The sequence below is a fragment of the Procambarus clarkii genome, chromosome 45 (genome assembly GCF_040958095.1).
Source record: "Procambarus clarkii isolate CNS0578487 chromosome 45, FALCON_Pclarkii_2.0, whole genome shotgun sequence".
NCBI classification, from domain to species: domain Eukaryota; kingdom Metazoa; phylum Arthropoda; class Malacostraca; order Decapoda; family Cambaridae; genus Procambarus; species Procambarus clarkii.
In genome coordinates, this window is record NC_091194.1 from 21,941,390 (window position 1) to 21,954,255 (window position 12,866).

Genomic DNA, 12,866 nt, shown 5'->3' on the forward strand with positions numbered 1-12,866 from the left:
TTTCAACTGTCGACATTCCTTCTGGGCTGATGTTCTGATAAACACCCAAGGCCGTCTTCTCGAACTGTTTGTCCTCGATCCTTCTCTCTCTTCTGATTCTGGTGAGCCCACTCATGTGGACTCTCGAACTCTCACCCTTTCCTGTCTTGATCTTTCTCTTATCTTTGCTCGTCGTCCCTTTACTTAGATTTCACATGGCAGGTTCTTGATGACCTCCATAACAGTGATCATTTCCCTATCCTCGTTTCCTTTTTCTCTTTCCACCCTCCCCTCTCCTTCCCTAGGTGGCAGTTTGCCAAGGCTTACTGGTGCCTATTCACCCTCCGTGCTACTCTCTCTGACCTCGGCCTTTTCCTCATGCCCTCCTTTTTCATGACAGTCTTCAACGCTGCCATCCACTCTATTCCTCGCTCTTCCTCCCGGGGCACACGAAAGTGCGTTCCCTGGTGGAATGCGGACTGTGCTTGGGCTGTCCACTGTAAGCGTGCAGCCTGGAAGAGACACCGCAGCCGGCAGACGGCTGATTCTTTTATTCTGTTTCAGAAGGCAAGTGCGGTGGCCCGTAGGACCATCCGTACAGCTAAACGTGAGAGTTGGAAATCTTGTGTTTCCACCATTTCGTCCGATACTCCTCTACTGCAGATATGGAAGAAGATCCGCAAGATTGTGGGCAAGTTCGTTCCAGATGTCTCACCAGTACTCCACCTCCATGGAACTCTTGTGGCGGATCCAGTGAAGGTCGCGACTGAACTGGGTTCCCACTCTCTTTTTTGTTAGCTCTGGTTCTCATCTTCCTCAATCCTTCCTTTTTCATAAGCCTGTTCTTGAATCTTATCCTTTAGATTTCCACACTCCTCTCCGCCTTCCCTATAACGATCCTTTCTCTCTTTCTGAACTTCAGTCTGCCCTGACCCTCTGCGGATCTACAGCAGTGGGCTCGAATGACGTTCATTATGAGATGCTTCGCCATCTCCCTCCGTGCACGTCTCGGTATTTACCGAGTCTGTATAACCAGGTCTAGGAGTCGTCGTCCGTCCCTGAGGACTGGCTCGACGCCGTTGTACTCCCTATTCGGAAACCAGGGTCTCTCGGTACGTCTTAAGGATTTCCGCCCTATTTCTCTCACGAATTGTTTGCAAGCTGTTTGAGCGTATGGTAAATGTCCGTCTGATGTGGTTCTTGGAACACCGTCATCACCTCTCTCCTTCTCAATTTGGTTTTCGCAAGTGCCGCAGCACGACTGATGTCCTGGTGAACTTGGAGGTCTATATTCGTACTGCTTTTGCTGCGAAGACCTCCGTTGTTGCCGTCCTTTTTGACCTGGAAAAGGCTTATGACATGACTTGGAGATACCATATTCTGTCCCAACTTTGTTCTTTTGGCCTTCGTGGTAATCTCCCTCTCTTGCTTCAAAGCTTTCTCTTTTGTCGTACCTTTCAAGTCAGGCTTTGTGCCACTCTCTCTGCCTCTTTTCGGCAGTATGAAGGTGTGCCCCAAGGTAGTGTTCTGAGTACTACTCTTTTTCTGGTTGCCCTCAATGGTCTTCTTTCCTCCCTTCCTTCTGGCATCTTCTCTGCTCTTTATGTTGATCTTACTCTTGGCTGTCGGAGTGATGATTCGCCTCTCCTTCAACGGCGGCTTCAACTTGCGATTGATGCCGTGTCATCTTGGGCCACCAATCATGGCTTCAAGTTCTCTACTACAAAGACTTGTGCCATGACTTTTACTCGGAAGTGGGTCGTTCTCCGTCCCTCTGTCACTTTATGGTCATCCCCTTGAGTACAAAGATTCCATGAAGCTGCACACCGCCCCCCATCCACTGCACACCGCCCCCCATCCACTGCACACCGCCCACTGGATGGGGGCGGTGTGCAGGACTAACATATCAATTGTAACACTAGCTCTCCACATATGTCAGTTGCTTAATTTAGAAACTGTACTTGTGGTCGATCTCGAACCCATTGTTGATGTGACGACTTGTACTGAATTTTGTAACTAGCTCATCAAGATCGTAGCTTGCTTAGCTAAATGAATTGTGGGGTTCAGTCCCTGAGCCCATTATGTGCCTCTGTAACCCTTTCCACTACCGCCCACAAGATGGGTATGGGGTGCATAATAAATGAACTAAACTAAACTAAGCTTTTGGGTTTATTCTTTGACACTCGTTTGTCTTGGTTGCCCCATATCTCTTACCTCCGTGTTGAATGCTCTAAGGCCCTTAAACTACTTAAGGTTTTGCCCCATACTTCTTGGGGAGCGAACAGGTGCACGTTCCTCTATTTGCATTCCTCTCTCGTCCTGTTTAAACTCGATTATGGTTGCCCTGCATACTCTTCTACTTCTTCTCCTACTCTTTGCCGTCTTGATCCTTTGCACTATACTGGGTTGCGCCTCAGCTCTGGTGCTTTTCGTTCAACTCCTACCCTCAGCTTGTTCGTTGACACTGGCTTTGTCTCTCTTGGATCGCCATGATCACTAATGTCTTTGCTATCTTGCACAATCCTTACAGCATCCTCACTCTCGCCTCTACCGTGCTTTGACTTTTACCCCTCCTGTAGTTCTTGTTCCTCTTCACCACCTTCCTCTATTTGTCCGTTTGTCTCGCTTACAAGATTCTCTTTCGGTTCGTATTACCAATGTTTCTCCTCGTATTGTTCCATCCTTGCCCCCGTGGAGGGTCCCCCTTCCCAAATTTTGTACTTCTCTGACCCGCATCACTAAAGCTTTTACCCCTCCTACAGTTCTGAAACGCCTCTTCCTTGAGCACTTTTCTTCTCACTCCCACTCCGTTCCCATCTTCACCGAAGGGTCTAAGTCTGCTGAAGGTGTGGGCTACTCTGTTGTTTTTCCTGACCACACTTATATGTGTCGCCTTCCTCCGGAGGCTAGCATCTTCACAGCAGAATTCTATGCTATTCTCTATGCTCTTCGTCTCCTGCTTTCCTTGAGGCAATCCTCCTTCGTGGTAGTAGTTGACTCTCGTAGTGTCCTCATGGCTTTAGGGTCCTTTAATCCAGTCCACCCTGTGGTCATCGAGATTCAACATTGGCTGTTTCTTATCTCCAGTATATTTAAGTCGGTTGCATTTTGCTGGGTTCCCAGCCATGTTGGTGTCTCTTTAAATGAGCGTGCGGATGCTGCCGCTAAGGACACTATCCGCACTTGTCCTATCTCCCTTAAAGGTGCTCCTTATTCTGACTTTTACCCAGTTATTCATGCCTCCATCCTTGCCCGATGGCAGAGTTGTTGGTCTTCTGTTCTTGGTAACAAACTGCGTACTCTTAAGAGTTGTGTGTCCCAGTGGCCTTCCTCCTGCCACCGTAACCGGCGGTGGGAAACGGCTCTGGCTAGGTTACGTATTGGCCATACCCGTTTAACTCGGTCACTTAATGGAGCGCCGCCCTGCTCCTTATTGTCCGAATTGCATTGTCCTTCTTACGGTCATACATATCCTTGTTGAATGTCCCGACTTCCAGGATGAGCGTGTGTCTTGTTTTTCGACTGTCCCCCCGCGGTCGCTTGTCCCTTGATAGAATTCTTGGCGACTCTGAAACTTTTGATATCGTTCGCCTTATGCGTTTTTGTTCTCGTATTGACATCCTTGGTGATATTTAGCGCCCTCTGATGGTACTACATAGCCTTCCCGGTTTGGTGCCTTCTATTGATAATTACTTACTTTGAGAAAAGCCAGAAAGAGGTCCAATGTAGAAAAGAGAACGCAGACAACATTACAAAAGGAGGAAGAAATTAACGGAAATGCTTAAGCAGACACGACTCTCCATACAGAGAAGAAATAATTTAAACAGGGAGATTGAAGAAATTGAACAGAGACTGAAGCATTCCTATCAGACTGAAGAAAGGCAACTAGAACAGAAAGCAATTCAAGAAATAAAGAAAAACCCAAAATATTTCGTCACATACGCTAAATCAAAAGCGAAAACCACTGCCAGTATTGGACCTATTCGCATTAGTGAAGGTTCATATTTGAGGATGACAAAGAAATTAGGGAAATCCTAAAAAAGCAGTGAGGAAATGTTTAGCACTCCGATACTCAGCATGAAAGTGGAAGATTCGGACAATTTCTTTTATGAATGATACTCAAACACCTGTAAATATAACTGATATCAACACAAGTGTGGCAGATTTTGAAAGAAATTGACAATATGCCCATGCACTCAGTCCCGGGTCCAGACTCATGGAATTCAATATTTATAAAGAAATGCAAAGTGCCAGTAGCACAGGCACTCAGTATAGTGTGGAGGAAGAGCTTGGACACAGGGGAGATACCAGATGCGCTTAAAGCAGCAGACATTGCCCCTCTACACAAGGGTGGTAGCAAAGCATTGGCAAAGAATTATAGACCAGTTGCACTAACGTCCCACATAATAAAAGTATTTGAGAGAGTGATCAGGAGTCAGGTCACTAGTTTCATGGAAACCAATGACCTCCACAATCCAGGCCAACGTGGATTTAGAGCAGGAAGATCATGCCTCTCACAGCTACTTGACCACTATGACAAAATCACTGAGGCATTAGAGGAAAAACATAATGCAGATGTCGTATACACAGATTTTGCAAAGGCATTCGACAAATGTGACCATGGAGTGATTGCACACAAAATGAGGTCAATGGGTATAACTGGTAAGGTAGGACGCTGGATACTCAATTTCCTGTCGAACAGAACACAAAGAGTAACAGTCAATCAAGTAAAATCGAGTCCAAGCGCAGTTAAAAGCTCTGAACCTTAAGGTACAGTCCTTGCACCACTGCTGTTCCTTATTCTCATATCAGTTATAGACAAAAACACAAGTCACAGCTTCGTGTCATCCTTTGCAGATCATACAAAAATCAGCATGAAAATTACCTCTGCTGAAGACATTGATAAACTACAAACAGATATTAACAAAGTTTTCGATTGGGCAGCAGAAAATAACATGTTTAACGGTGATAAATTCCAGGTACTCGGATACGGCAAAAATGAGGATCTTAAACATAATACAGGGTACAAAACACAATCGGATTTGCCCATAGTAGGAAAACAGCATGTCAAGGATTTGTAAATAATGATGTCCGACGACCTAACGTTTAGGGATCATAACCAAGCAAGTATTGCGTCAGCCAGAAAAATGATAGGATGGATTACGAGAACCTTCAAGTCCAGAGATCCCATCATAATGGTTGTACTCTGCAAATCACTTGTGTTGTCCCGTCTTGAGTACTGCTCAGTACTCACTTCCCCCTTCAGAGCAGGAGAGATTGCTGAAATTGAGGGAATACAGAGAACATATACGGCACGCATAGACGAGATAGTGCCTAAATTATTGGGATCGTCTCAAAGCTCTCCAAATGTACTCACTAGAAAGGAGACGAGAGAGATACCAAATAATATACACATGGAAAATACTGAAGGGACAGGTCCCAAATCTGCACAGTAAAATAACAACATACTGTACTAGAGTAAACGACATGGAAGAAAATACAGAATAGAACCAGTGGAGAGCAGAGGTGCCATGGGCACAATCAGAGAACACTATGAACATCAGAGGTCCACGATTGTTCAACGTCCTACCAGTGAGCATCAGAAATATTACAGGAACAACCGTGGACATCTTCAAGAGGAAACTAGATTGTTTCCTTCAAGGAGTGCCGGACCAACCGGGCTGTGGTGGGTATGTGGGCCTGCGGGCCGCTCCAAGCAACAGCCTGGTGGACCAAACTCTTACAAGTCAAGTCTGGCCTCGGGCCGGGCTTGGGGAGTAGAAGAACTCCCAGAACCCCATCAACCAGGTATCAACCAGGTATCATTCCGTGGGATAAGTACAAACACTGTACAAGTTCTTATAAATATATTACGCTTTAGACTTTGTTATTGGTATTGCTTATATATATTGCGGTTGTTATTGCTTGTATTCGTATTTCCATTTAGAGCATTTTATTTTGAATAATTTGATACTACAATGAACAATGTAGCACAAAAACTTCTGTTAGCAAACTGTGTGTGTCTGGTGTACTGGGTGTAGCGGGTGTGGCAATGAGTGTGCTCTAGCGGGTAAGGCTTCAGCGAATTTAGGGGTCGTTGCAAGTGATGCGCGCCCATGTTGTCTACTTTATATGCATATGTCCGTGTAGGGAATTTTATTGTGATCACAGTGATACAAAATTGAACGATGTCGAACAAGTTTGGACTTGATAAACCTGAAAAGAATAGCAACTTGTTCGTGCTGTTTAGCTCGCATGGCTAACAATCGACTTAGTTTTTTATTTGGTCCCGGCATCACACTAGCTTTGGTGACATATTATACATATGTTCCTCTAGAACTTTTATTGAGAACACATTGATACCAAAATGAAACACATACATCGAAAATTAAGGTCAGAAACATGAAAGAGTACAAACTGTTCAGTAGGGGTGTAGCCGATGTACCGTTGGGCGTACGGTAGCGGGTAACCCTTGGGCAACTTCCCAGTCTTGCGGGTGGGGCGCGCCAATGATTTGTACTTTATATGCATATGTCCATGTAGGGAATTTTATTGCAATCACAGTGATACCAAAATTAACGATGTAGAACAATTCTGGAGTTGACAAACCTGAAAAGAGCATAAACATTTCATCGCTGTTTGGTGCTCGAGGCTAACGATCGCCATAGTTTTTTATTGGGTGCGGGTCTCTTGTCGGCTTTGGTGAAATTTGATAGATACAATGGGGCCTCGACGTAAGATACTAATCCGTTCCCAGAGAGGGATAGTAAGTCGCAGCGATTTTTCCCATAAAAAATAAAGGGAATTGAATTAATCCGTTCCCCACCCTCTAAAATATTAACATACAAATACATTTTATACTGAGTACAATGTTTTTTTTTTTAACTACAATACAGTACCCAAGTTGATCTTACCTTTATGGAGGGCTCTTGATGGCGTATGGAAGATGGTGATGAGGGGGAGGAGGAGAGTTGTTACTGTTTGGAAGGAGAGTCCCCTTCCATTATCACATCAGGCAGTGATGTTTTCTCTGGGGTACACACTCTCTCCTACGTTTTACCTGAATACCACTAGGACCTGGTTGTGGTTCAGTGCTTGTTTGTCTCACTACAAATTTGTCAAGAGACATTTGTTTTCCCCTTTGTTTTAACATTTGTCTGTAATGATGCATCAGTGTCATTGAATAGGTTAAGGCAACGGCCTACTGCACCTTGATTTGGGTGAGTCGTTTCAGCAAAGGTTTGCAGTTCTTCCCATCTTGAGGTTATCTTGAGATGATTTCGGGGCTTTTAGTGTCCCCGCGGCCCGGTCCTCGTCCAGGCCTCCACCCCCAGGAAGCAGCCCGTGACAGCTGACTAACACCCAGGTACCTATTTTACTGCTAGGTAACAGGGGCATACGGTGAAAGAAACTCTGCCCATTGTTTCTCACCAGCGCCTGGGATCGAACCCAGGACCACAGGATCACAAGTCCCGCGTGCTGTCCGCTCGGCCGACTGGCACCCCCATGCTGCACATATTTTCTTAATAAATTGTTGAGGAAGAGACATTCTGTACTCTTGTTTCTGCTCTATGGTCATCCTTACATGGGTTTTCATATGTTGAGCCTTACCACTGACTTTCCTGGGACTCATTACGTGATATATATAATAATTAATGTTCAAAATGCAAAAAAATCACCACAAACGCAGAATTTCTTATAGGCGCGATCGTCACTAAGCGGGTAGCTGTAGTAAACTGAGGCAGGTCGGCTGCGTGACCGGGGACCACGCGCTCGGTCGACCCGAACGTGTACCAACAAATATCGGATGTCGAGTTGCATTTTGTGATGAAATTTACATCATGACTCGAAATTATCGTAAGTAGGGGCAATCGTAATTCTAGGTGCCACTGTATATTCCTCTAGAACATTCTCTCCCGAACAAATTGATACCAAAATTAAATACATACATGGAAAATTAAGGTGAGAAGACCGAAAAGAGTATACACATTTCAGTCTCGCCGCGCGGTCGCCCAAAACGAATGGCACACTAAGGGAAAGTTACACAGGGTACTGCCAGGAGCGTGATAGTGTTAAGGTTACAATACCTTATTGATAGCCCTGGCATGTACAAATTAGACCCCCCCATGTAAGTTTCAATATAACATGTCAATACAGTGTAGCAACCATGTAGCTAGTTTAAATGCTATTCTCCTGTGTTTTTGTTCAAAAGAAAATTTTTTCACTTTAATCCTCCCATCTCTTTTTTTCTTCCCTCCTGTTTCTTATCCCCTGTTCCTTCCCCCCCCCCCCTGCCCCTTCCCCTGCCCCCCCTGCCCCCCCCTTTCTCCTTAAAGTATGGTTTCATCCCTAATTCCTTGTGGTCATGTGACCTGTCTCCCCCTGGGGGCTGACTATAAGATTTGTCCAGCAAATCTTTCCTCTCCACTCTATATCTTGCTCTGATAAAGGTGAATTGAGCCAAAAATGCATTCAGCTATCAAAATTTTTTCAAATGTGGTTTTTCCACATATATAAATATTGATATATTAAGTTATTTGCCTATATAACAAGTGTTTAACTTCCATTTTACTTTCTCAGAGTCCTGGGACAGCCGAGAAGTACAAAGAGTGCAATGTGTTGCTTCTCCTGCACATTTAACTGGTTTTGTGGACTTTTCTCCTTCCTACTGTGGCTAATACTGTAGTGTGTTGCATATTTTTGTTTGTTTGATTGCATTAAGGGATCCCTTTTTATGTTTATTCATACCAACACAAACATGTGCATCAGTATGCATGCACATAAAGTATGGATACAGACACATGCAAGCACACATAGTCACACATGCAGGGGGAGCAACACAAAAACCATCATATGAAGTATGGCAAGAGTATATGCCATATGATGTATGGCAGAGTGAGAGACCTTGAGTATAGTTCTCATCCTGTAACGACACTTTGGGCAATAACAGCATAATGTTGGCTTCATTCTGAGCAGCAAACATCTTTTTTCGTCGTAAAAAATATTTTGATTTTTAGTGCCGAGTGTATGACCGTCGCGCACTTAGGCCCACAAATAATTACTACTGATTAATACATTTATACATGTGGTTATTTACATTATACAGTGGTACCTCCATTTACGAATTTAATCCGTTCCTAGAGACGGGTCGTAACTAGTTAATTCATAACTCGAAACTAATTTTCCCATAAGAAATAATGTAAATTGAATTAATCCATTCCACACACCCTAAAATATTAACTTAAAAATACATTTTATGCAGAATACCAAACATATTTTTCATACACAAAACAATAAAGTATAAATATAAACCATAAATAAAATTAGTGAACATTTAACTGCACTTTACCTTTACTGAGGATGCTTGTTGACGCATGGGAGCCAGTGAGGAGGGAGGAGGTAGGGGGGGGGAGTAGTGTTGATGTATGGGAAGAGGTGAGGAGGTAGTGGTGATGAGACCATCCCCTGCTCGCCTTAAATGCTGTCATATCTGTCTCACTGGTTCTAGATTTTCCTTTCACATATTTCACTGCCTCTGTTATGTTGCAGCCAGTCAGAACATGACAGTCAAACATTCAGTCAAGACCAATCACAGGCAGTCAAGCATTCACTGTTGTGATAGCAACCAGTTAAGCATTTATGGTCAGTCAGGCATTCACAGTCGCAACCAGTCAGTTGGCAAACAATGTTTAATGTCAGGTACTCAGGGAGTCTGCATCCTGATCTATCAGCTGGTAGCAAGAAAGCCCACCATATTAATACCGTCCATATGATTGGGAGGGATACACGGGTGAAGAATGAAGGGGATGGATGTAGTGGGGAGGGACGGGGGTGACCAGCTCCTGTGTTATCCGGAAGCTGGTCTACTCACTGGCCACTGGAGGTGGCCACTCATGCCACCACCCACTGCTACCCACCCACCCACACTGACCACACATCCTGCTACCCACCCACCCACACTGACCACACATCCTGCTACCCACCCACCCACACTGACCACACATCCTGCTACCCACCCACCCACCCACACTGACCACACATCCTGCTACCCACCCACCCACACTGACCACACATCCTGCTACCCACCCACCCACACTGACCACACATCCTGCTACCCACCCACCCACACTGACCACACATCCTACTACCCACCCACCCACACTGACCACACATCCTGCTTCCCACCCACCCACACTGACCACACATCCTGCTACCCACCCACCCACACTGACCACACATCCTGCTACCCACCCACCCACACTGACCACACATCCTGCTACCCACCCACCCACACTGACCACACATCCTGCTACCCACCCACCCACACTGACCACCTGTCTACCATCCATTCATCCATCCAGTCCCCTCTCCATTCATCTATCCAGTCCCCTCATTATCCATCCATCCATCCACTCCCCTCATTATGCACCCATCCAATCCCCCTCATTATCCATCCACCCATCCAGTCCCCCTCATCCATCCATCCACCCACCCATCCAGTCCCCCTCATTATCCATCCATCCACCCATCCAGTCCCCCTCATTATCCATCCATCCAGTCCCCCTCATTATCCATCCATCCAGTCCCCCTCATTATCCATCCATCCAGTCCCCCTCATTATCCATCCATCCACCCATCCAGTCCCCCTCATTATCCATCCATCCACCCATCCAGTCCCACTCATTATCCATCCATCCACCCATCCAGTCCCCCTCATTATCCATCCATGCTGTTGTCCTCCCAAATACAATATTCAAGTGTGATCATCACTAAGCAGGTGACACTAGTAATCTGAAGCGTGGTCGCCCCTGCCACCAGGAACCATGCACTGGGTGGCACCATGCACTTTACTTGATTCAACAAAGTCGCAAGATGAGGCAAAGGTCGTAATTTAAGTAGAATTTTCCAATGAAATTGGGGTCGTAACTCGAAAAATTTGTAAGTTGAGGTTCCACTGTATAATAATTTCAAGAAGTAAAACATTGATTTGGCTTTGCCACTTTTCTATTGGGAGTGCTTTAAAATTTGATTACAAAGTGCAAAAATGCTTATGGTTTAGTTTGTTTAGATCTCTTAAATTTTGTGTGTGCGTGTATAGTGATACACCCTCAAAATGTTTACAATGATTACCATTCTTTATTTATATGTAACTGAAAATAAATTGTATACTTCTTTATGGGAGACTTTAAATCCATCACATTTCCTCCTCCTCCTACTACCCAGCAAACATTTTCATGTTTTTAAAACATCCTAAAAACGACATTTCATTGTTTTCAGCACGTTTATAATTACGTTTAGAAAAGGTTTTTTGAGAACTTTTATATACAACCTTAGAACGTATATAATTAACATTTCTAAAAACTTTTTTATGATCTTTTAATTACCTACATTAAAACGTTTAGGGTAAATTAGGGTATAATAATTTTGTAATTCATATCTGAAATAGAAAGGGAGAGAAAGAAAGAAGACATATCTGAGAAAGAAATGGACATCCTATATATGTATGTGTAAATTACAAATAAATAGGGTACAAAAAGAGAATTAAAATATTATATTTATTTAATTAAGAATGAGTAATACAACAAAATATATGTAATAGCTCGAAATATATAGACTATATCTATAACAGAATATAAAAGTAAAAATTTAAAAATCTATATATGCAATATGTGAACACAATAGATTTTGTGATCAAGCAGCCTGTGATGCATGTCATGCTGAGATCAGTCTGACGTTATAAGCAGTTATTGTTACTTAAAACTAAAACAAGTAAAATTTTCCGAGTATACATATAACACTATAGTTTTTCTATGACTAATAATAAAAATCTATTAATCAAAAGTTTAGGACTAATTAACTAAAAATAAAAATCTACAAGTGAATGTAAACACAGTCAAGTATAATATTCATGTAGAAAGAGAGAGAAAAAGAGAAGGAAAGAAAGAGAAAGAAAGAAAGGGAGAAAGAGAAAGAAAAGAAAAAACAGTCATGTATAATATTCATATTAGCACCATGCAATATAACTTAGATTAAGTAAAAAATCTCAGACATTTTTAAATCAAATGAAATATGAGAGCCAGAGAGAGAGACCCAGAGCCAGAGAGAGAGAGCGAGAGCCAGAGAGAGAGCGCCACAGAGCCAGAGAGAGAGAGCGTGAGCCAGAGAGAGAGTCAGAGAGAGAGAGAGAGCCAGAGAGAGAGAGAGAGCCAGAGAGTGAGAGAGAGAGAGCCAGAGAGAGAGAGAGAGCCAGAGAGAGAGAGAGAGCCAGAGAGAGCGAGAGCCAGAGAGAGCCAGAGAGAAAGAGAGCCAGAGAGAGCGAAAGAGCCAGAGAGAGAGAGAGAGACAGAGCCAGAGAGAGAGAGAGAGCCAGAAAGAGAGAGAGAGAGAGAGAGAGAGAGAGAGAGACAGAGAGAGAGAGAGCCAGAGAGAGAGAGAGAGAGAGAGGGAGGGAGAGAGAGAGAGAGCCAGAGAGAGAGAGAGAGAGCCAGAGAGAGCGAGAGCCAGAGAGAAAGAGAGCCAGAGAGAGCGAAAGAGCCAGAGAGAGCGAGAGAGCCAGAGAGAGAGAGACAGAGCCAGAGAGAGAGAGAGAGCCAGAGAGAGAGAGAGAGAGAGAGAGAGAGAGAGAGAGCCAGAGAGAGAGAGAGAGGGAGGGAGGGATATATATTCAACTTTACTCCTATTTTACAATATTCCTTCCATCTCCTGCTATTCTATAGCAATATAATTCTATAGCATTAGATGGAAGGAGTATAGTAAAGATGTAAGAAATCTTGAACAAGGATTGGGATATAAGGTGAGATGTACAGGGTCGTGGCTCAACCACTTTGGCTTTATTGGCGATTCCCCCTCAGTGGACGGTACCTAGACATGGTGAGGGGGGCTCTTGT

At 44.0% G+C, this 12,866-nt stretch overlaps 1 protein-coding gene across 1 annotated transcript in view; it reads left to right on the forward strand.

Moving 5' to 3' along the window:
* Positions 1-11,155, forward strand: part of LOC138350479 (uncharacterized) — a 76,835-nt gene extending 65,680 nt beyond the window's left edge. Inside the window, exon 4 of the mRNA XM_069301497.1 lies at positions 8,560-11,155. The gene's annotated coding sequence lies outside the window, so the exon portion shown is untranslated. The remainder of the gene's footprint in view (positions 1-8,559) is intronic.
* Positions 11,156-12,866: the final 1,711 nt, after the last annotated feature.